The 22,621-nt window shown below is 37.3% G+C and overlaps 1 long non-coding RNA gene across 1 annotated transcript in view; it reads left to right on the plus strand.

Annotated features, from left to right (window-relative positions):
- LOC131481486 (uncharacterized) overlaps positions 1–22,621 on the plus strand; it is a 101,872-nt gene that overhangs the window by 36,910 nt on the left and 42,341 nt on the right. The window contains exon 2 of the long non-coding RNA XR_009246353.1: positions 1,077–1,160. This is a non-coding gene — a long non-coding RNA (uncharacterized LOC131481486). The remainder of the gene's footprint in view (positions 1–1,076; positions 1,161–22,621) is intronic.

A 22,621-nucleotide genomic window follows, 5' to 3' on the forward strand; every position in this document is an offset into this window, starting at 1 on the left:
TCTGAGTTTTCCATTAGATTTAGCAATGTAGGAATCACTGATGACACTGATAAGAACAGTTTTTAAAAATATTTTGTTTACTTATTTGAAAGACACATGCACACAGATCAAAATGAAATCATATTTTTAATAATGTAAATAGAAAGAGGAAAGTTGAAAAAATTAGAAATACTATGAAGTAAGAGGAGAATTGGAACTGCTGGAGTAATGACATGAGAAAGGCTGGTGTTTAGTGCTCAAAATGAGGATTTTAGTGTAGGAGCACAGACAGCTCATTTACAGTTGTGGTTTAAGCTAGGGCAAGTTTGTTCCCTGAAAACACACTTGGTAACGTGGAGAGAAATTGTGTTTGGAACAACAGGGAATGCTACTGAAATCTGATGAGTAGAGGACAGAGATGATACTGCACATCCTACAGCGCAGAGGACAGCTTTCCAACCAAAAGAATTGCGTGACCCAAAGCATCATTAGTAGTGAGGCTGAGAATCCCTCATCAATAGCAACAGAAGGAGTGTTTAGGCACTGATGCCAGCAACTAAGTAGGTATGGTGATATGAGCAGGAGATGTTTTTTGTTGTGTCTCAGCATGTCTGGGCTATGGTGTTCACATACTGGATCAAACACTAGTCTAGATGTTGCTGAGAGAACATTTTTCAAATGAGATAAACATTAAATTGATGTTTTTTTGAGTCAAGCTACTTGCATTGTATAATGTGGGTGGGGCTCATCTACTTAGTTGAAGCTAATGGAGAGCAAAGAGTGAGGTTTCCAAAAGAAGTAATGGTGACTCAAGACTCCCCAAAAGGAAATGTTGCCTGAATTTCCAGGCTTCAGATTTTAGACACAAGACTGGAACACCAACTTCCATCTTACTTTCCAGTCTTTCTATTACAAAGATTCAGCTTCACCCAATTCTCATTTTCCCTTAAAAGTATCTATCTATCTATCTATCTATCTATCTATCTATCTATCTATCTATCATCTATCTATCTACCATCTATCTAATTATCAAGTTAACTGACTCTAGTTTTCTAGAGAACTGTGGTTAATTCTCACACTTTACATTTTCTTTTCAGAGAGAGTCTATGCAAAATGATCCACAAAAGAGAATAATTGGAAAGAAGCACAATTTTGAATGCACAAGAAAAAGTTCAACTGTGGTAAGTGCTAATTTGAGATTTATGGTCATATACTTTAAGGGCAGGCAGTTGGTCCAGTGGTTAAGATAACTGCATTTGAAACTACAACCTCCTGCCAATGCAGACTCTCAATGGGGGTAAAGGGAAGTGGTGTGAGTTCAAGTAATTAACATCCTTCCAACCACATGGAAAGCTGCACTGAGTCCCCAGCTCATGACTTTGGCCTTGGCCCAGTCCTGGCTGTCATGAGCATTCTGCAGGTGAACTAGTGCTAGAGCTTGCTCACTCTCTCTCCTTTCGGCTTCTCAAGTAAATTAAAAAGTGAATAAATAAATAAATATTAACATTTAAAAATAATTGCATGCAACTTGAATTTGTGTGTGTGTGTGGTCCTATTTGATCTTGAGAATGAGCAGATACAGGTTGATCAATTGCACCTGTGTTGAGGGGGAAGCATGGAAGCATCGAGAGGAGCAATGCTGGTTTACTGAAGAAAGTATATGACAAAGGGGAGAAGTGGTCAGAAGTGTAGATTAGTTAGTGATTATGTAAGACCAATGACATCATTTTAGCTGTGTAATGAGAGCAGTAGAAGAGTTAGTGACAGTGTAAATGCAAGTCCTCTAACAAAATACGGGATCTGATGAGCTGAAAGACTGTGTTTTAAAGAGGGCATTCCAGAACAATAAGACATTGTATGGGATTTTTATAATGTTTGACATAAACATTATGAATAATTGTGTTCATTTTAACAGCAAGGTCAAGAATGAGACTACACAAATTAAACACTGAATTAGGGAGAACAAGAGTACTTGAGAGGTAATAAAAAAAAGTGGTCTATGCACTGGCATTGTGGTGAAGTGGATTAAGCTTTTGCATGAGAGCGCTGATAGGAGATCTGGCTGTTCCACTTCTGACCAAGCTCCCTGTTAGTGCACTTGGGATAACAGTGGAAGATGGCCCAAATCTTGGTACATGGGGAGACATGGAATAAGCTCTTTTCCATGCTTCAGCCCGGCACAACCCCAGCCAGTGTTGCTGTTTAGGGAGTAGCCAGCAGATAGAAGATATCTTTCTCACTTCCCTCCCATTCTTTTTCCTCCCTTTCCCTCCCCCTACTGCTTTTCAACTGAATAATAGTACACATTAAAAACTGGTATATTTGGGGAACATTATTTTTATGGCTATTAAAATCATTCAAAATTCTCAATTAATACTGTTAGCCAGATGGTCAGCAAGCCAAGAACTGAAAATCTTGCAGGCATGAAGGGACTGAGCCGAAGATTAGTAGTGGTGATCTTCAACTCAGAGTGGTGGTGGGTTATCTGGTGAGATAGATTGCAAGCCAGGATATGTCATGGAGAAGAGAGATAAAATCATCCAACATGGCAAGGAGGAACAAGTGGGTTGCCACCATAAGGCAGGGTAGGAGGCTAGAGACATGGAGGAGAACACAGCCACCACTTAGAAACGTTGAAGTGGGAGCAGAACCCAAGGGAGAACCAAAATTAAACAGAACCATAGAGTAAATGAAGTTTTCTTCTAGTTCCATTTAGGAAAGTTTCCAATAATTCTAAATTGGCCATACTTGGATCACATTTCTATCCATGACCAATTCTTGTGTCAGAGAATATGAGGTGTTATAACAGACAATAATTACTGATATCGTATTTGTTAAGTTTTTTTTTTTTTTTTTTTTTTTTTTTTTTTTTTTTTTTTTTGCAAAGTGAGATAAATACAGAGAGGGGGAGAGACACACAAAAATATCTTCCATCCAATGATTCACTCCCCAAGTGACCACAACGGCCTGAGCTGAGCCAATCCAAAGCCAGGAGCCCAGATCCTCTTCCGGGTCTCCCACGCGGGTGCAGGGTCCCAAAGCTTTGGCCCATCCTTGACTGCTTTCCCAGGCCACAAGCCGGGAACTGGATGGGAAGCGGGGCTGCCGGGATTAGAACTGGTGCCCATATGGGAATCCGGTGCGTTCAAGATGAGGACTTCAGCTGCTAGGCCACCACGCTGGGCCCGAAAATTAGGTTTTAATATTATCTTTTATTGTGATATAGTAGATCAAGCCACCCTTGTGACACCAGAATCCCATATGGTTCATGTCTGATTGTTGCATTTCCAGCTCCCTGTTAATGGTCTGGAAAAAGCATCAGACAATGGCTCACTGGAAGTTTAAGGATCCCTATTCCCCCTGGGAGATCTGGAAGAAGCTCCTGGCTTCAACCTGGCCCATCCTTGGTTATTGTGGCCATCTGGGGAGTGGAAAAATCAATCTCTGTCTTTCAGTCTTTCTGTAACACAATTCAAATAAATAAATCTTTTTACAAAGTGCCAATGAACATTATTTCCATAAAGGATTTTCTGAAATTTGATCATTTCTTTAGACTACTTGATATAATTGTCCAATTATTGGGTGATACATATGTATTGTTTTGAAGTAACCACTGTATTGTACAAAATTTGTATCCAAACTTTCAGAGCTTGTTTCATTGTAAAAAATAAGGTAGTGCTTGACTACTGCTGAAGCTGGATTTTCTCAGTTTTAAAATATATTCTCTCTAGTGGTAGAAGCCATGTTTTAATTTTAAAAATTTATTTATTACAAGTATTTTGTCATTGACTTGCATCTGTTTTTCTTCATTTTTCTTCATTTATTTATTTCAAGAAATTATGTTTAGCTGACCAAGTTTTAGTCCTCTTGAAATTATCAGCAGAGTCCCATACTCACATGTTTAGGATGGTAAACAGTGAATACATTCCTTTAAGACAAGAACAGTTTGTCAGATTTCCATGAAACATACTTGAAATAACCTTCAAAACTTTCACCAGCTTGTTTATAGAAATCACCAATTTCTTAAATTTTTTAACATTTAATATCCCTTGCAAACGCAGTACACTATTAGACATAGTTCAAAGCAGAGTGTTCCTAAGCCATGATACTTGCTTTCTACTGGGGAAAGGCCACAGATAAAATTGTTAATTAGCAGTGCATCAAGATATCCATGTCACTGTGTATTGTAAAATGCCCATGGGCCAAATGTAAATTATTCATGAATTAACACAGGGAAAACAAAAGCTATATCAGCAAGTTGAAGGTCACATCTACCTGATGCACTAAAATGCTAATCAATTCATAATTATTAAAGATGATTCTAAGAGGTAGACATAATTGCACAGTAGGTAAAACTGCCGTTTGCAATGCTGGCATTATATATCAAAGTACAGATTGGATTCCTGGTGTCTCTGCTTCTGATGTAGCTCCCTGCTAATGCACACAGGAGAGTGGCAGATGTTGACTCAGATGTTCAGGCCCCTGTAACTCATGTAGGAAACACAGTTAGTGGTCCTTGCTCCTGGCTTTGGCCTGGTCCAGTTCTCTTGTCTATAGTGACCATTTTGGGAGTAAATTTGCACAAAGATCTCCTGTTCTTTCCCTCTGTCACTCTGCCTTTCAAACAAAAATAATTTTTTTAAGATGGCTAAGTATAAACCAGCATTTATGAACAATAGCAATATACATTTGTAATTTGCCTTAATTACTAAATAAATATTCAAATTAGACTTGTGAAATTATTAAAGGTCAGTCACTGTTATTCTTTCATAAATCTTAGATGCACGGAATATAAGCTATACAGTGGAGCTTTAATAAAGATTTTGGTTAACTGAGAAATGTCATGGATAAAATAAACCGTAATGACATGTCTCATTGTTTCATACATCTAGTTTCTATGAACTTATTCCAAATTCTGTTCCATTTGTATTATTTCTAAATGTTATTTCAATACCTAAAAATAAAAAGAAAGCATGTCAGGCCATAGAACTCCCTGAATGACATTAGGGGGAACCTCATAGAATTAATTTTACTTCTTAAGATTATTTTGAAAGTATGATAGCAAGAAATGAACAGAAAGCCAGAGAGAGAGAGACAGAAACATGCACACACACACACACACACACACACACACACACACACAGAATTTCCATCCCCTAATTCACGCCCCAAATTCCTGCAACATCCCGAGTTGGTACAGGCTGAAGCCAGGAGCCACTAACCCTATTCTGGTGTCCCACGTGGGTGAACTAAAGTACTTGGGTCGTCTTTTATCTCTTGGAACATGAAGATAAACACAAAGATGGGACAAGACTCACCATTGTTTACTCCAATAGACCTTTGCTCCCACTAGGACTTATCAACTGACCCAACAATAGAATTCAAGTTGACCATTGGCAGGTGTCAGGACTGGGTGCAAGTCATGTCAGGCTAGACCACAGTAACTTCTGACAGGCCCAAGATCTGGGTCTGGAAGTTTATTTGCTAGAGGAACTATGGACACTCTACTGCTACACTGTACCTCCCACTGGTGATCATGAAAGTCAGGGCTGGAGTTGTGCTGCATTGGTTAAGGCAGGAACACCTGTCAGCACACTTGTGGGCTGGGTCTTAGAGCTTGTTGGGCTAAGCTAAGCATGCATGTATGTATGCTTATATGTATATGTACATGTATATATGTGTGTTTATGAATCTATATTTATAAATACATACTGATTTATGTGGAATATATATTAAAACTTCTAACCATTACAGCAATACATGAGGAAGTGATTTTTGTGAATCTCACTTTCAGTGTTTCTGTGCTGGCTGTCAGATTTCACACTGATGGTGTCTACCATTATATCATATGCACAGTGCCCAAGTGCATGATCTTCCGCAAGGTCACCCCGTGACTCCAGAGCCACCTTATTCCTATGACAAGTCTGAATATTTTTGTAAACCACTTTCTTTATAAGGAGTGTAAAAAAAATAGCTGACTTTCTTCAGAAGCTTCTGCCCAGTCTTTAACCTAAAAAGCATTGGAATCTTCCCAATGCGTTGTACTCTGATAAAATTTTCCTTTCTAGTCAAAGTCAGTGTTGGCCTGGTACCCATCAAAGAAAGAAAGAACCCCTCTTTGTTAACTTACTTAACTAATAATTTCCATGACATGTGAAGTAAAATTATCAAAACTGCAAAGAAATTAAATTCATATTAGCAGTGTCAATAGAACGCTTTCTTCTATGTTGATACTTGATGCTGAGATATTTAAGAACTTCTTGACAAAGCTGTATTTCTTAGGAAACAAGTCCATGCTCCCAAATATTTTATGTTTTAATAACTATTCACAATGTTAAAGCAATCTGCTGGTCTTCTTGCTTAATTGTATCGAATAGCACTTATTCAGCCAACAGGAAATGTGCTCAGTCTTATGATATCTAAGACTTAGAAAGTTTGTGAACACTTTTAAGAAAAACAGATGAGGAAGTAACCATGGCTCTGAAGATATTGCAAGATCAGCAATCTGGTAACCAAGAAACAGACGAAAAAAGGGTTCAGTTGAGAAAAACCAGCCTTTCCAGGCAGACATTTGGCCCATAATCATGAGCAAGGTCAGATATGGAGAATGAATAGCTTCTGAGGCCTCCCAAAATGCACACAAGTTCTCTTTTCCAACAGCACTGACAAATACATCCGCAGCTGCCTTACATGGACTGACTTCGGCTGGATACGTCATGGACCAGTCAAAAACATCCTATATCCAATTATGTCTTCAGGTATGCACTGCCAAGCTAGTTACTGCTTCCTAACAAGGATTGGGAAAGTCGAAAGCTCGCTGTCTGAACCCTATTCCATTAGGAATAATCACAAACACTCTGCTCCCTTCATGAATATCAGACGAAATTAATGTTATAAAGGTGAAAGAGAGAAGGCTTTCATGCAGCAATACATTATTGACTGTAAGAGTAAGTAATGGTGTCTTAGCCCATCAAATGAGCTATTTTGCTGTATAGAGTAGGCATGTCTTTGAAAAACTCCCTGTTAGCTTTTCATTGTAAAATATTTGGTAACATTTTAAATTACTTTTAAAGTATGTGATTTCTCAGCAAGTTTTATGGATATGTTTTGTTGAAACACACAAGTGCCTTTATCAAGGAGGTGATTCACGGTGTCTTTGGCGATGATAAGGCTTGGAGGGTTTCATATGAGATCGTGAAAATTACTTTGGAATGCTGAAGCACTGAGCAAAGTTAAGGAATTATTTCTATTTGATAGACGTATACAGACTAAAAATAAGCAAATATTTGCATTCTGATCTTACACAGTTGTTATCAGGGAAATATTAAAGATGAAGAGTAAAGAAATAAACTGCTATCCCTTCAAAGAAGAAAAAATATGTAACATCCAGTTGAATTTTCTTTTAACAGCAAGAATATGCTCTCTTTTACCCTCAAGACATTTCCACAAATTGGTCCCCCCACTTGGACACTGCACACATCAATCTCTTCACCTGGTTGATTTCTCTGTGAGTCTTGTTCACTTGGAAAGATGAGTTGATGAGCTTCTTATGGAATTTGGAGAGCAAACTATGAAAAGTAGTTTTCATGGGAACAGCATTAAGATAGGACCCACAGGAACCTTGTATCTGAAAAAAAAAAAAATCAATGTCAAATGAAGTAGTAGCCGAAGGCAGATGTGCCCACATAAATGTAATCCTTGCCTCTTTGCTCAAATTTCCCCAATCCCTGTTCTTACTTCTGAGTGTACACAAACTTGTGAAGACCTTGGTCATCTGCCATGTTTGTGACTGAGGTTTGAGCAGATATGATGGGTAGGCAACTTTAGTTTATATCTAAATACATGAACACGGCTGGGAGAATTGAGGCCAGGAAGGTTACTTGGCAGAGAAGTAGGGAAAGAGAAATATAGAGGAGGATCACTTGAATGTATGATGTAAGAGTTTATACAGAAGCACCTGATACTATTTGGGTAATTTTCTACTTTGTCCCATCCAGCCAACTCTGTAGGCCATAGAATCACAATGTTTAGGACTGTAAAGTCTGCTGGACTCCTAACACAAGCAGCTGATTCTTTTATAGGTGAAATAAATTTATAGACATAAAGATAAACAGCATGACTGGATATCTCCTCTTATAAACCCAGTAATCTTTCTGGAAAATCCACACCTGTGAAAACTCACTCCTGGAGCCCAGCATGCTGGCCTAGTGGCTAAAGTCCTTTCCTTACATGCACTAGGATCCCATATGGGCCCACGTTTGTATCCAGGCTGCTGTAGTTCCTTTGCAGCTCCCTGCTTGTGGCCTGGGAAAGCAGTAGAGAACGGCTCAAAACCTTGGGACCCTGCACCTGCGTGGGAGACCTGGAAGAAGCTCCTGGCTCGGGGCTTTGAATCAGCTCCAGCACTGGCCATTGTGGTTGCTTGGGGGTTGAACCAGTGGATGAAAGATCTTCTCTCTGTAACTCTGACTCTCCAATAAAAATATCTTTTTTTAAAAAAGCTCACTCCCAATGAAACAATTTGGAATCAACAATACATTATGTTGAACATATTTTATTGAATATATTACATTTAGTTTGTTATAGTGTTGGAGAGCAAAACCATGGCATATAATCCAGTGAAAGTGCTTGGCTGTGTCATTGTGATTGTTATCTTCGGTAGATAAGAATGAGCTATGTCTGTAGAAATAAAATGTCAGAAAATGCAAAAATTTGAAAATTATATTGTCTTTTCTTATTTCTGCCTAATGGATTTTGTCTGTTATTGCTCCAGAAAAGTCTTGTTTTGTAACTAATATTAAGAAATACTAATTTTTTGAACTACATGTTTTACCCTAAAGGCTTAAATTGATAGGCAAGTCAAAGTATCCCAATGACAGACACACAAACCGATAATTCATCAACACACTGTAAGTTCCAGCAGGCAATTCCTCCTTTCGCTCAAGGTCATTTAGAAAAGAATGTTGGAGAAGGACTGTGGCAGGCATTGAGGAAAATGCTTAAGACTATTCAGCCATTAGCAAGCTTCTTCAAGTCACAAAATGAACAGGTACTAGAAATTGTTATGAAATTTAAGATGGTTGTCAGAATATAAGAAATTTCAGCAATTCTTTTTTTTTTTAAGTTGCCTAAGAGTTCGTGTGAACAGGAAGGCAAATGATCATGATCCAGATTGACACTTGTTTCTCTAACCCCACTACTGAGTTACCTGTGTAAGTAAATTAACTGCTGCTATACTTACATGGAGAAACACCGTGCTACGGAATAGCAACACTGACATTTGCCAGTAACCCTCACAATAATCAATTTGGTCGTGGGCTCTGAAGTCTCAGGAACCGGTTTTCAGTTCTATCACCAGTTCACCAAAATTGTGTGACACTAACCTTCACTCTTAACTGATAATGTGGGGATAATTTTAATGTCTGCCTCAACTCTAAGTGAGTGGCTAATAATAATACACACTTTTATTATAAAGTTGTTTGGATCTTATACAAGCATATTTGGTAAGGTCTCTAATATTAGCTGCTGATATTGTTTCAATATTCTAAATTTACAAATAAGCAAACTTAGACACAAAGGGTTATGTAAGTAAAACAGACTACACCAGTGGAAACGACAGGGCACAGGAAGTCAAAAGTCAAATCCTCCCCCGGCAAGCCCCAGGATCCCTTTTGGACATCAGTTCATATGACGTCTGTTCCACTTCTGATCTAGTGCTCTACTTATGGCCTGGGAAAACAGTGGAGGATGGTCAAGTTCTTGGGACCCTCTCCTACAGGGGAGACAGAGAAGAGGCTTCTGGCTCCTTGCCTTGGATTAGTTCAGCTCCAGCCATTACAGCCATTTGGGGAGTAGTGGGTAGAAGATCTTTCCGTCTACCTTTTCTTCTCTCTGTAAATCCGCCCTTCCAATAAAAATAAATAAATCTTTTCTAAAAAGATAGGGCAGGAAATGAAATCCAAATCTACCTGATTGCAAAGCACAAACTATATTCAACATGATCGTATTGTAATCCCTGAATGTGGGTCAAAATAAAGGAACTGCAAGCAACCAGGTCATAATTTTGTCTAGGAAAATGAGGGGGAAGAAAGCAGAATTGGTTACAGAAAAGGGGTGAGAATAAAACAGCACTTAGGTCATTGGAGTTACGTCTTGATTTAGGATGATTGTAGGAATGAGTTTACAGAGTAAAATGAAAGTGGTTACAGTAGGGAAGGTATTCCGGCTTTCATCCTCCCCTGGAATATAGGATTACAAAACTTTTAATACTCCGTGTTCTCCTAACTCTATAATTTGTAAAATAAGAACAGATCAAATTATTATCCACCTGTTCTACACGATTAATTTTTGACTGTTTTTTACAACTAACAGTTTTTTGTCTGATTTAAACTTTCGTTTTTCACATGTCAACTGAATTTTTCATGCCATATATATGAAGGAATACTCACTGAATATATCATCTTTGACAGTTGTTGAGAGAGTTAAGGAGTATTAATACTACTCTTGACATGCCACATTACAGGAGGAGGAACACACAAGATTTTTAATACCCAGAAGAAATACATTATTTCTCTTTTGAAGATGTAAGTGAAATGCTAATGAAATTTAAGCATTATTTCTGGGAAGGGAATTGGAAGTAGAACATCCTGGACTCGAACCAGTGACCAAATGGGATGCCAGCATCACAGGTAGAGGCTCAGTATGCTATGCTACAATGCCAACCCCTTTAAAAAAAGAAAAAAGAAAAGTTTGGGAAGATAAGACATTTGAATAGGGCCTATGATTTAAAAAAATAAAAAGCAGATAAGAGAGGCATTTTTAAAAAGATTTATTTATTTTTATTTGAAAGTCAGATTTTACAGAGAGAATGAGAAGGAGGAAGATCTTCTGTCTACTGGTTTACTACCCAAGTGGCCTCAACAGCCGATGTTGAGCCAATCTGAAGCCAGGAACTTCCTCTGGGTCTCCCATGCGGTTGTAGGATCCCCAAGCTTTGAACCATCCTCTACTGATTTCCCAGGCCATAAAGCAGGGAGCTGGATGGGAAGTGCATCGACTGGGATATGAACTGGCCCCCATATAGAATCCTGATGCATGCAAGGCGAGGACTAGCTACCATACCGGGACTGAAGAGTGACATTTTCATCAAGTTTGGGGGAGATCAACATTGTGAGCTAAAACACTGAAATGAGAAATACATGTGAGGTGCAACTTCTCAATAGGCAGCACAAGATAATAAGGGGACTTGGGCCTGGTTAAATTCTTAAGAGCTTGTGTGCATTAGGGAGCCCTGAAAATTGTAAGCAGTGAGTGATCAGTCCAGAGTTGTTTTTATAAGTAAGAAAATCTAATATCAAATGGTATGTGAGAGTAAAGAAAAAGAAGATTAGCCAGTAAAGAATATTCACTCTTGTCCGTGTCACAGGACAGATACAACTTATGTCTTTGCTCAGTGCATAAGGCACAGTCCTTTGTTCACTAATAAGCTCATTGAATGAATTTATAATAATTTAAGTTTAGGGAAAAAAATAGAGGAAAGGTCTTGCTGTTTGGCAGTACAATCCTATGTATTTACATTGACAAGGATTAGAGAAATTCTGACAAAAACACAAAAGCATTATAGAAAATAAAGAACTAAAATTATTTCCATCCACATAAAGTTGCAGTATATTCCATTAAAATGCCCATGTTTTGTGCAGAACAACCCTGTTTAATATATCTTATTTTCCCTTATTTCCATATATAATATAACCTCCAAAATGTTTTATATCCAAGATTGTGGTATGAAATACAGTCTGGTCAAGCAATACTGTAATTGGTTAGACTCAAAAAATTTATACAAAATTTTGCAAGATGGTGTCCTCTACAGATTGTAATAAAATCAGTGGGCATGTCTTTCTATCAAATTCTTTCCCTATTTCAGTTCATATGTTTTTGTTTGTTTTGTTTCACTTCGTTTATTGAAAATGCAGATTTACAAAGAGGAGAGACAGAAAGATTTTCCAACTGCTAGTTCACTCCTGAAATGCCTGCAAGAATCAAACTAAACCTACACAAAGCCAAAATCCAGGAGCCTCCTTCAGGTCTCTCACATGAGTTCAGGGTCCCTTGGCTTTGGGCCATCCTCCTGCTTTCCCAGTAAGCATTAATTAGCAGATTAACACAAGTCTTTAGTGATGGCTGTAACACATCTATAAAAGAAAGATTTTATAAAGTACTATACTCAACAGAGCTCCTCATTTTTAGTAACCTGAATAAAACATTGTTTTCTGTTTAAACTTGGCAGCTTTAGCAAATAACGTTTTCCAGTCCTCGTTGAAGCTTTCAAAATTATCAGCTCTTAGGAAATTATGACTGCCTTTATTCTCTGCTTAACTTTCTTAGTAGCTTCCACGCCTTTTGTTATAAGATCACTTTTCTTGAAAATGGACCTGTATGTGTCCTACGACCCGCCCCCCGTGAAGAACTGTAGGCCTAGCCTATCATCTTGAATGGCTTAGCTCTCCCATTTTAACTTCCCTATTGATCCTGGGTCATAGTCCATTAGCAAAATAAACCTTCTATAACAGGTTCCATGAGGGACTAAGCAAAAATGTCTCTGATGGAGAAAAGCTTGCCAGTTGTAAAGCACAAAGAGCAAGTTTGAAACTCATCATAGAACCCTGGAAGGACCTGAATCAAGGTTGAAAAAGTGGCATCTTATTTGATTCAGTTTAGTCTTCCTGCTGACCAGTTATCTGAAAAGGGTAGTAAACTGGAAAGTAATAAAAAGTAATACAATGCTTAATGTTTTATTACCCATCTATCTATTTAAATGGTGATACTTGATAAGAGGCTAGGTCTATTTCTGAATAAGGATTCATAGACTAAGGATTTTTTTTTAATAAATCACACTCAATGCATGTTTACTATTCTAGAAGTATTTTTTTAAGATGTAATCATTTGAATGTTTTGCACACCCCTAGAATTATAATTTCTTTGGAATGAATTATAACTTAATAATATTCACACATCAGGGTCTTTACAGCATCCTCTTGAACTTTCTCCTGCACACGATGCTACTTTAACAGTATGACTCATCTATAATCAAATGGTATTTTTAAAATAAGGCTGATAAGCTCTCAAAAGAATTTTGATTAGTTTTTGTGGAAGTCATTCTTCCTTTTGATCTTATTTCATTACTTTATTAGTCAGCTAATTAAAATATATAAATATAATGAGTGAAGCTGGAATCAACAGTCTTTAAAAATACAAGTAGCACTTGATAACCATCAAACTCAACTAGTTGAAGAAAAATTGCACTGATTGTAGATGTAGCTGCACAGCCACAGGAGTTCAAGGTATTGGTGCAACAGTTTCACAGAAGAAATGGAGATTAGTGAATTGTGTATGCAGCTAGTTAGTTGGAAGTTAATTTAAATACATTTATCCACCCCTAATTTTGCTAGCAATTTTGTTCTTACTGAAATAACACTGTTAATAGCAGTAGATTTTAGGGTGGATATTGTGACTCAGTGGATAAAGCATTGCTTGAAATTCCTATATTCCATATCTGACCTCCAAGTTCAACTCTTGGGACTTCACTTTGTGTATATGAGCCTTGGAAGACAATGGATAGTGGCCCAAATACTTGAGGTTCCTGCAAGTCATGTGTGAGATCAGGATCCAGTCCCTGGCACCTATGTTGACCTGACCCAGTCCTGGCTGTTAGAAGGATTTGGAAAATGAACCAGGTGATGAAAGATTTTATCACTCTCTCCCTCTCTCTGTTTTTCACTCTCTGTCTCTCTTGGAAAGAACTAAATCACTTTTAAAAGAACTTTGAAAATGCTTTTATCATACAGAGATAGCATAAAGGCAAATTTATATGTATAAGTATATACAGAGATGAAGCATCTCTGTTTTCAAATCTTAGGAAGTACAGTTTTAGGTTTTATTCAAAAACCACTGAAGTACCCTGGTCTTGCAGTAATTTCATAATGTGACCTCCCATTTCCATCTAAGTCTGTTAGAATTAAGGATTGAGCAACAGCCACAAATGGACTATAACAAAGGGTGATTCAGCATATAATCTTGACTATCAGGGAATTGTATCAATTTGCTCTTACAGATTGTCTTGAGAGGCTTTTGAATTGCGCTTGGTTAAATTATATAACTCAAAGAAACATTTTCTGAACCGAGTTGCTGTATGAGTTTCCAAGAAAAATGCAGAGACAAAAAATAAATAACCGAAGTCTTGATTTGGCTCAGAACAATGTCAGATTCCTGCTAGGTTACTAGACATGGAAATATTATACCCAGTATGGTTATTAAGAAGAAATATTCTAGTTTTCTGGTCTATGTTTTAGTTACAATAACTGTTATTCATGTGGCAGGCCAGATACATCGAGTGCAATTTTCAGGTCAATATTAAAGGGAGACATTTTCACTCACAGAACAATCCAACCATGTCCTTATCTGTGGTGTTAACACAAGGGATTAACTAAACAATCTATATAGGTCCTTCTAATGCTGGTGTGGCATGATGTTATCTCAGACTTCAAAGTTTCTATATTATTACATGTTTTTAAAGAACAAAAAATTATACCCAGTAGTGTTAGTCACATTATAGTCCTCTTCATATTTCTCAATTTGCTTTGCTTCTTCTGATGTTGTCTCAGGAATGTTAGTAATCTAACATACTATTAAATGCACCACACTTCTAGCTTACTAATTACCTTGGGCAACCAGTGGCATTCCTTATAAATCATTTTCCCAGGCCAGCATGGGAAGAAATAAAATTGAAGAATACATCTCTAGCAGATTTAACACCTGAAAATTGCACTCAGCTGAAAACATGAGTTTTTACAACTCACATTCCGTTCTGAGCTGCTCTATTATATGGAAAAGAAAATGAAAGCATCTGTGTATCCCAATATTAATGAAATGAGTCAAAGACACATGAGTTTTTCAGTTTGGGGTAGTAACAAATAGAATAAGAGGCATGTTTCAAATAATCTGCTTTCAAAGACTTCTGAATAAAAGCTCTGGAGGAAAAGAATCTTAAAAAGGGATTAGTGGATCCAGCATTTCCTCAAAAGATGTAACGGTTTTTAACAACTGAATTCTGTGTCCACACTGGATTTCTTTCTCTTCCTGGAGTTAGTACTATGGAGGGCTGCTAGAATACTTTTGGAAGGAGAAGACAGATGAATTCTTTTCTCACCTTGACCTTTTGACTAGGAAAGAATCTTAGTCATCCAGAATAAGATGCTTTTCTAACTTCTGTTTTCTATATCCATGTCTTGCTTCCAGCTAAGAACATACATAAAAGACCAAGAAGTTCAAGTAACTTTTAACTTAAGTAATCTATTAAAAATCCCACTTGTATAGAGTTAAGTTGTAGGACAGAAAAAAAAATTATATATCTCTTTCTAGATCTCTGCTCTAATAACCTTCTGTAAAAGCACTGGCTTTGATGGTTCCTTGTCCCCTCTCTGTCATCGGCTTCCTCTGTTTCTTTGCATCAGCTACATTTCCTCCCATTTCTTCTCTTTCTCCTCTAAAACCTCAACAGTTGCTGTGGCTTTCTGTGTTCTTGAAATTATAACCGTCATATTTTGTTAGTTGCTTCTTTCACCTCAGATTGTAGAGGCAAAGTGTTCTACATCCCAATTCTACCTCCAATTAAAAGAGAGAGAGACGGGTTCTTTTTTGCGCCTGGAGGAGACAAGAATGAACTGAGATATTATTCGATTAAGATTTTTCACCATTAACCCAAGACACCAGATGCAGCAAGTCACACAAGAGGCCGTTATTCCAGCTGGAGAGGTGGCCATGGGGAAGGGCTTTATTCCAATAGGAAAGAGACCCGTGGGGAGAGACAGCAGAGCAGAAGAAGACAGAAGCAGGAAGGAGGAGAAGGCGGAGAGCAGGGAGAGAGGAGAGAGAGGTCTCCTGCCATATGACAGGAGGAGGCTCCTAGGGAGACAGACAGCGGAGAGCAGAGAGTGGGGAAAGTGGAGAACAAGAGAACATAGAGCCGAGGGCCGGGACAGTGGAGAGCAAGAGCCAGAAGAGCAGAGAGCAGAGACAAGGGAGAGAGAGAGAGAGAGAGCGCGCGCGAGAGAGAGCGAGCCTGCTTTTATAGCTTAGGGGCTGGTACTGGGAGTACAGGGTTGTGGGGATTGGTAGGCAGGGCCAGGGATATGGGGCCTCATAAATTGGTGGTTAGGTTTGTCAGGGACCAAAATTGTGTATGGAACTAATGAACCTGAGAGTTACAGAAATGAAACCAAAACACAGAGGATCTGAAAGCTATGTGACACCGAGACTGAAGCTTAAGGGAACTGAACCCTAAAGGAAACAAGCGTTTAAAGGGGCGGGTCTAAAATGGCAGGAGGTCTCATTGGTCTTTGGGCAGATGCTCAAGTCCCTCCTCACATCCTCTAACCTTATATTGGAGTACTCCCAAAATTCTTCCATCTGCACTTTATCTTGGTGAAAAGCATTCTTTACTTATCCCCCTGAAATTACTGTAGATTTCAGTAGCACTTATTAGAGCACAGAAATATTTTATTGCTTTTATAAAATTTTAAATACTAATATGTTCCACATACATAAAGTAAAATCAAAGAAAGAGATTTTGCTCTCATATCCAGAAAATTTACATTTAGAACCACAGAGTATAGATCCTCATTTCACTTTAGAGATCATCCAGGTCAATGAACTTATTGTAAATATTCCAGTTGAGTAAGTAGAATTCACCAGCTCTTTTGGCTTACTCATATTATCTTTACATGTTGGCATTTCCTAAGAACCAATCTGTCTCTGAAATATTGATCCATGGTAAGCAAATGGAATAGAACTGAAGCAATTGATAATATTGAAACAGAACACTCTATTAAAGCTACGAATGTATTAGAACTTGTGGAAGAATAAAAGGGAGTTGATTTGATACACCAGCATAGAGTGATTACTAAGAATGGCATTTTGTGTGTGTGTGTGTGTGTGTGTGTGTATTTAGGGAGAATTTACAGAAACTTTCATTTTTTTGGCAAATAACTGATAGGCCTGAAGCAACCAGGAAGACAGAGTACCCATTAATGTTGTATGTTATATTAATAATTTGGTAAGTGTAAGATTAATTCTCTTGAGAGAATAAATTCTAAATTATGTTTATATTTCTAATTAGTTCAGTTCTTTCCTATAGCATGATTCTTCCAGGATAATTTTTCTAATTGCTGAGTCTTTAACATGCATTCATGGTTGTTAGAGAAAACATTTATTTAAGGTTATGTTCAAAGCATTTAATTTGAATATTTAATTTTAAAACAAAGTTAATTGGTCTCTGGCTCAGAAGGGAAAATGATTTAAGTCAGGCTTTGGAAGTAGGAATGACTCCTCACGTCTAGTTAAGAGGTTTCTTTGATAAACAAAGGAAACTTGGAATCTAACAAGAGGCTACTTTAGACAAAAGGCAAGGAGTAGATATAGAAAATATACTTATATGGAAAATAAGTGACCGTATACAAATGTTTAGGAAATGAGATAAGCAGAATATATGGGATATAAATAAATGCTACACATAATAGAAAGACATCATTTTAAAGTCTTAAATACCATGCATATTAATGAAAAAACGCAAACACCATGTAAAAAATGTTTATAAGAAAGTAGAGATCTCAGTTCCCACATCTCATTTGAATTCCCCAGAAATCACATTTGTTACCAAAATGTCAAGTAGTATCTCCATATTTACTCATGTATCTAGCTGTTGACCTTTGTAGCCAACCAGTCACCCACTTTTCTAATTATCCTTTACTGCATCTGTAGCTATTTATGTTTGCCTTTCCATGAATTGATGGGGTTTTAATGTAAATGAAAATATTACACACTCCACTCAAAAACTTTTTACTTTAAAACCTAACAATATATCTGGTATCTTTTTAAAAAATGCATTCTATATTACTTCTCTTTTTTCCAGTTGCTAAACACCACCCTATATGGGTGTATGCTTTTTAGAATCTCATCAAAAACATATGTAATTTCCTTTTTTCTCAGAGTGTTGTCCATTTTATTAAACAAATTTAGGCCATAAAACATCTGTGACTTAAATTTCTCCTCTATACTAAATTTATATAACCCAGTCAACGTGAAGTATTTGCTAGAAATCCTTTCTCACAACTTTTTTTTTTTTACAAGAAAAAAATTGTTTATTCCATATAGGCCACTGTTGACTCTCTTTTTTTGGACAATCTTTACATAATTAGGGTAAAAAGTTTCAAGCGCTACAGGAAAATGAGTAAGACAATTAATTCCACATTGTTTCCTTCATATATCTGAGGTGAAAGATGATTTTAAGGGAGAAACCCCACCCAGTCTCCCACCCACCCCAGGTCCCTGATGTGGGGCATGCTCTGAGGGTCTTGCTCAAGTGGTTTTGATAGTTCAACAGTTCTGAATTACTGCTAATCTCGCCACTCCAAGCACAATGAGGTCGTTGAAGAATCCACTGATTGACATAGTCCATCATAGAGTCTCCATTTGCCCAGTTTTTAACTGCCAACATATAGCTGAGGTGGTTGATTGACTTGTTCTGTCCTCTGTTTTTTCATGGTTAGGGTTCTGAGTCCAGCAGTTCAAGTGGGTGGATCCCCAAAGAAACTTTGTCTAAGGTGTTTCCAGACCAGATTCTTGTATGTTCTGGCAAGCATAGGGCCCAGCACAGTCCATCACCCCGATCAGGTGGTGGTTGCAATTGCTGGGTTGGTTCTGGCAGAAACATATATGTTGTTTCAATGCTTCATTGAGCATTGATCTCTGTGATAGATTCAGAGCATTTTAAATTTCCTGAAAGGAGAATTGAGGAGAGGTTTTTTTTTTTGTTTTTATTTTTTTTAAGATTTTTTATTATTATTGGAAAGCTGGATATACAGACAGGAGGAGAGACAGAGAGGAAGATCTTCCATCCGATGTTTCACTCCCCAAGTGAGCCGCAACGGGCCGGTATGCGCCAATCCGATGCCGGGACCAGGAACCTCTTCCGGGTCTCCCACGCGGGTGCAGGGTCCCAAAGCTTTGGGCCGTCCTTGAGGAGAGGTTTTAATGAGAGCATGTAATAAGAGAAGAACTGAGCAAATATGACTGTAACCAGATGGGGTATTGAATGTAATCAGAGTTAGACCTACACAGCTTAGGAACACTCATTGTACACGTAAGAAAATCCTCATTACAAGTCATTTTCAGTTAAAGTCAAGAAAGTTATTGAAATTTTCCATATTTTAAATTCCACTTAACTCTGATTATATAATTCAAGTCATCGTGCTGGATACTAATATTTACAGTGCTTATGCTTGAAGGAGAATGATTTATATGGAGAAGAAGTAGCATTTATCTCTTGGCAAGACTTTTTTTTCTTTTGAGCAGCATTAGCAGTGAGCTTGTCCAGGAACTGAGCTCTATATGAAATCATTCTCCACTTAATTGTCCGAGCTTCCCACACCCAATGATTCTTTTCCTTGAGCATTATTATTCTAAAGGGTCTTGACACAGGACAAAAACTCCAGCCTGGAAAATCTAATTTACAACAACTTCAAAATCTATTTATAATCCACTCCAAACCTATAAGCCAGGACAAAACTTTGATCTGTTTCACAAGAATGACTGGTAGACAATTGTTCAATTGCTATATTTTCATGTGAATATGGTCATTATTAGGTGAATTTCAAGTGTTCCAGTTATGTGCAAAATGATTTGTGTTGAAATGGGAGAGAGAAAAATCTATTGTAATTAATTTTTTGATTTTAATCTTTAGTTGGTTTTAATGGATTCAATGTGATTTGTAGATAACATTTTAAGAACATAATGCTATTCCCTTCCTCCCTCCATAACAACCTTTCCATAACAACCTTATTCTTTCTTTTCTCTCTGTTTTTTAGCTTTTGGCATGATGTATTTTAAATTTGCATTACAAGAAAAAAAAAGACGTAGTACTTTAGCAAGTAAGTATAGCAAGTGAAGAGCAAAAATGACCTTAGTGTAGTGGGAATACAGGCTACAGCTATAAACAATAAATGAATGAAAATATGGTTTGTCAAACTTTGTTTTATACATTTGTCAAACCAATACTTATGAATGTTATACTACTATGTTTTTAGTGATCTGTGATGACTTTAAAATTTATTGTATATGGATGAAACGGCCATTTTTCTGTTTTTACTTTCAGACTGTTAAAATAATTCATAAAAATCTTCAGTCTTATAATGTGGGACTCTTACAACATAAGGGACCAAGGCAAGTGTCTCTTCATAGTGATGAGGGTAAACTGGTTCCTTCTCTGTGAGAAAGGGCGCCAAGAAGAGAAAAGGAGCTGAGATGTGAGGGGGTCAATCAGACAAGAGTTTCTGGGGACAGCAGATCTAAATTAGCAATTCTCAATCTTTCACTTGTGCATGAATTAGCTATAAATCTTGTTTAAATGGATATTCTAACTTAGTAGTTTTGCACACCTAACAAATTCCCAAGTGATGTAATGCTACTATACTCTGACGAGAAAGACAATTGAAGTATTAATAGATTAGTAGAGAGTTTTACTAAAAATTTCAATTCATGATGACATTGAATGAGAAGGAAAGGAACATAGATATACAGAAGGAATTAGTAGAATGTTACCCTCAAATGTCTATAAGGCATTTTTCAATCATAACAGAAATATTAATGACTATTAATGAATGAGTATTACTGACTTGTTAGTAGAACAAGGCACTTGCCCCATCTACCTGCATGAATCAATTTCATTGCATTGAGAATGATCTGTACTTTTTTCAGTTGTGATACCAAATTACCAATTTAAAGCAATTTTTAATTGTAAAGCAATTTTATCTTTGATTTAGGTAGAGTAATATACTTTTTAGATTGCTTCAAAGATGGTAAAAGAAATTGTAGCATATGTATCTATCATTTCCCATATTTACCAAATTTCTGCATGTTGTTGCTGAATATACAATGTAAGCTATCTATACAACACATTTTTGTTATTCAAATAACAGTCAAGTAATTTTTAAAAATTAAATTTGCTAGACAGTGCAAAAATAGCCATTGACTTCAAAGTAAATGTGTTATTGAAAATTGTAATATTCTGTTTCCGTTTAATTCAAGTACATTTTACAATTAACATTCATGTTTGACTAAAGAATGTTCCTCACTTAACCCCACTGCTGTCAGGTCTGACTATACATTGTACTTTCCAATGTAATCATATTTTAGATTTTGTAATCAGTTCCTTAAACTTGTAGAAAAACAAGAGAGGAAAAACCTCAGCTAATTTGACTTTAATGTACATTTTCTTTTCTAACATTCTGCTCTATTGCTAAATAAGAGTCTAATTCTCAGACTCTTCTAACAATGTAACTGAAATATCTCATACCACTTGTAACCATATTTAGCTCCACTAATAGGACATCAAAACTGTGAAAAGTGTATCAAAGACATCTTTAATTCTGTCCTGCTAGTTGACAAACTAGATGGGAAGTCGTCAGTCACCAGCAGTTATTGGGCCATCACCAGAGGCTGGGAATAACTTATATGAAACAGTGTTGAAAATCCCTGGGATGAGTCTCTGGTCTTGAAAAGGGTAATTTGCTAATGCTGGGCCACAGTGTCGGACCCTGAATAATTTTTTAAAGTGGTCTCTATTATGTGGAAATATGAATCAAAGAAAAATTAAAGATATTCTAGCTGTGTGATACCATACATGTTTTTGCTGAGGGTTCTATCTCACTGTTCATCTATCTTGTATTCAGTTATCTGTTAATATTTTAGATTCAAAGAATTTATCTTTAAACTTTGTTTATTTGGGACCTGATGGGATAGCCTTGTGGCTAAATTCCTCACCTTATATCCACTGGTGTCGGCTTGTGTCCAACTCCTCTATTTCCCATCCAGCTCCCTGCTTGTGGCCTGGGAAAGCAGTGGAGGATTGGCTAAAGCTTTGGGACCCTGCACCCACGTGGGAGACGCAGAAAAAGCTCCTGTCTTCTAGATTTGGATTAGCTCAGCTCTGGCTGTTGAGGCCCCTTGGGTAGTGAATCGGCAGACGGAAGATCTTTGTGTCTCTCTCTGCGTAGATCTGCCTTTCCAATAAAAAACAAAAAGTAAATCTTTAAAAATTTTCTTTATTCTTATTTATCAGAAACGTAGAGGCATGGAGACAGTAATCTTCCATATACTGGTTCACACTCCAGATATAAAAACCAGGACTAGACCAAGCTGAAGGAATAGCATGGAGCTATTCCCACATGTGTGGCAGGAGCCTAATTATTGAGTTACCACTTGCTGCCGTTTAGGGCATGCACTAACAACAACCTGGAATCAGAAGTGTGGCTGCAACATGAATTATGCACTCCAACGTGGGAAATGGGTGTCACAATGAGGGTTTTAACTACTATTCCCAACATGCCTCCAGGTCTCCCACACAGTTGCAGGGTCCCAAGGCGCCATATAGTATCCCTGTGCGTTCAAGGTGAGGACTTTAGCTGTTAGGCTACACACTGGGCCCAAAATACATACATTTTTAAAAATACATAAACAATAATAAAAAATAAAAATAAATCTATAAGGCTTGCCATATCACTGTGTCCTAACCAGTAGCTATATCAAAATC

Source organism: Ochotona princeps, chromosome 11 (assembly GCF_030435755.1).
Source record: "Ochotona princeps isolate mOchPri1 chromosome 11, mOchPri1.hap1, whole genome shotgun sequence".
Lineage (NCBI taxonomy): Eukaryota > Metazoa > Chordata > Mammalia > Lagomorpha > Ochotonidae > Ochotona > Ochotona princeps.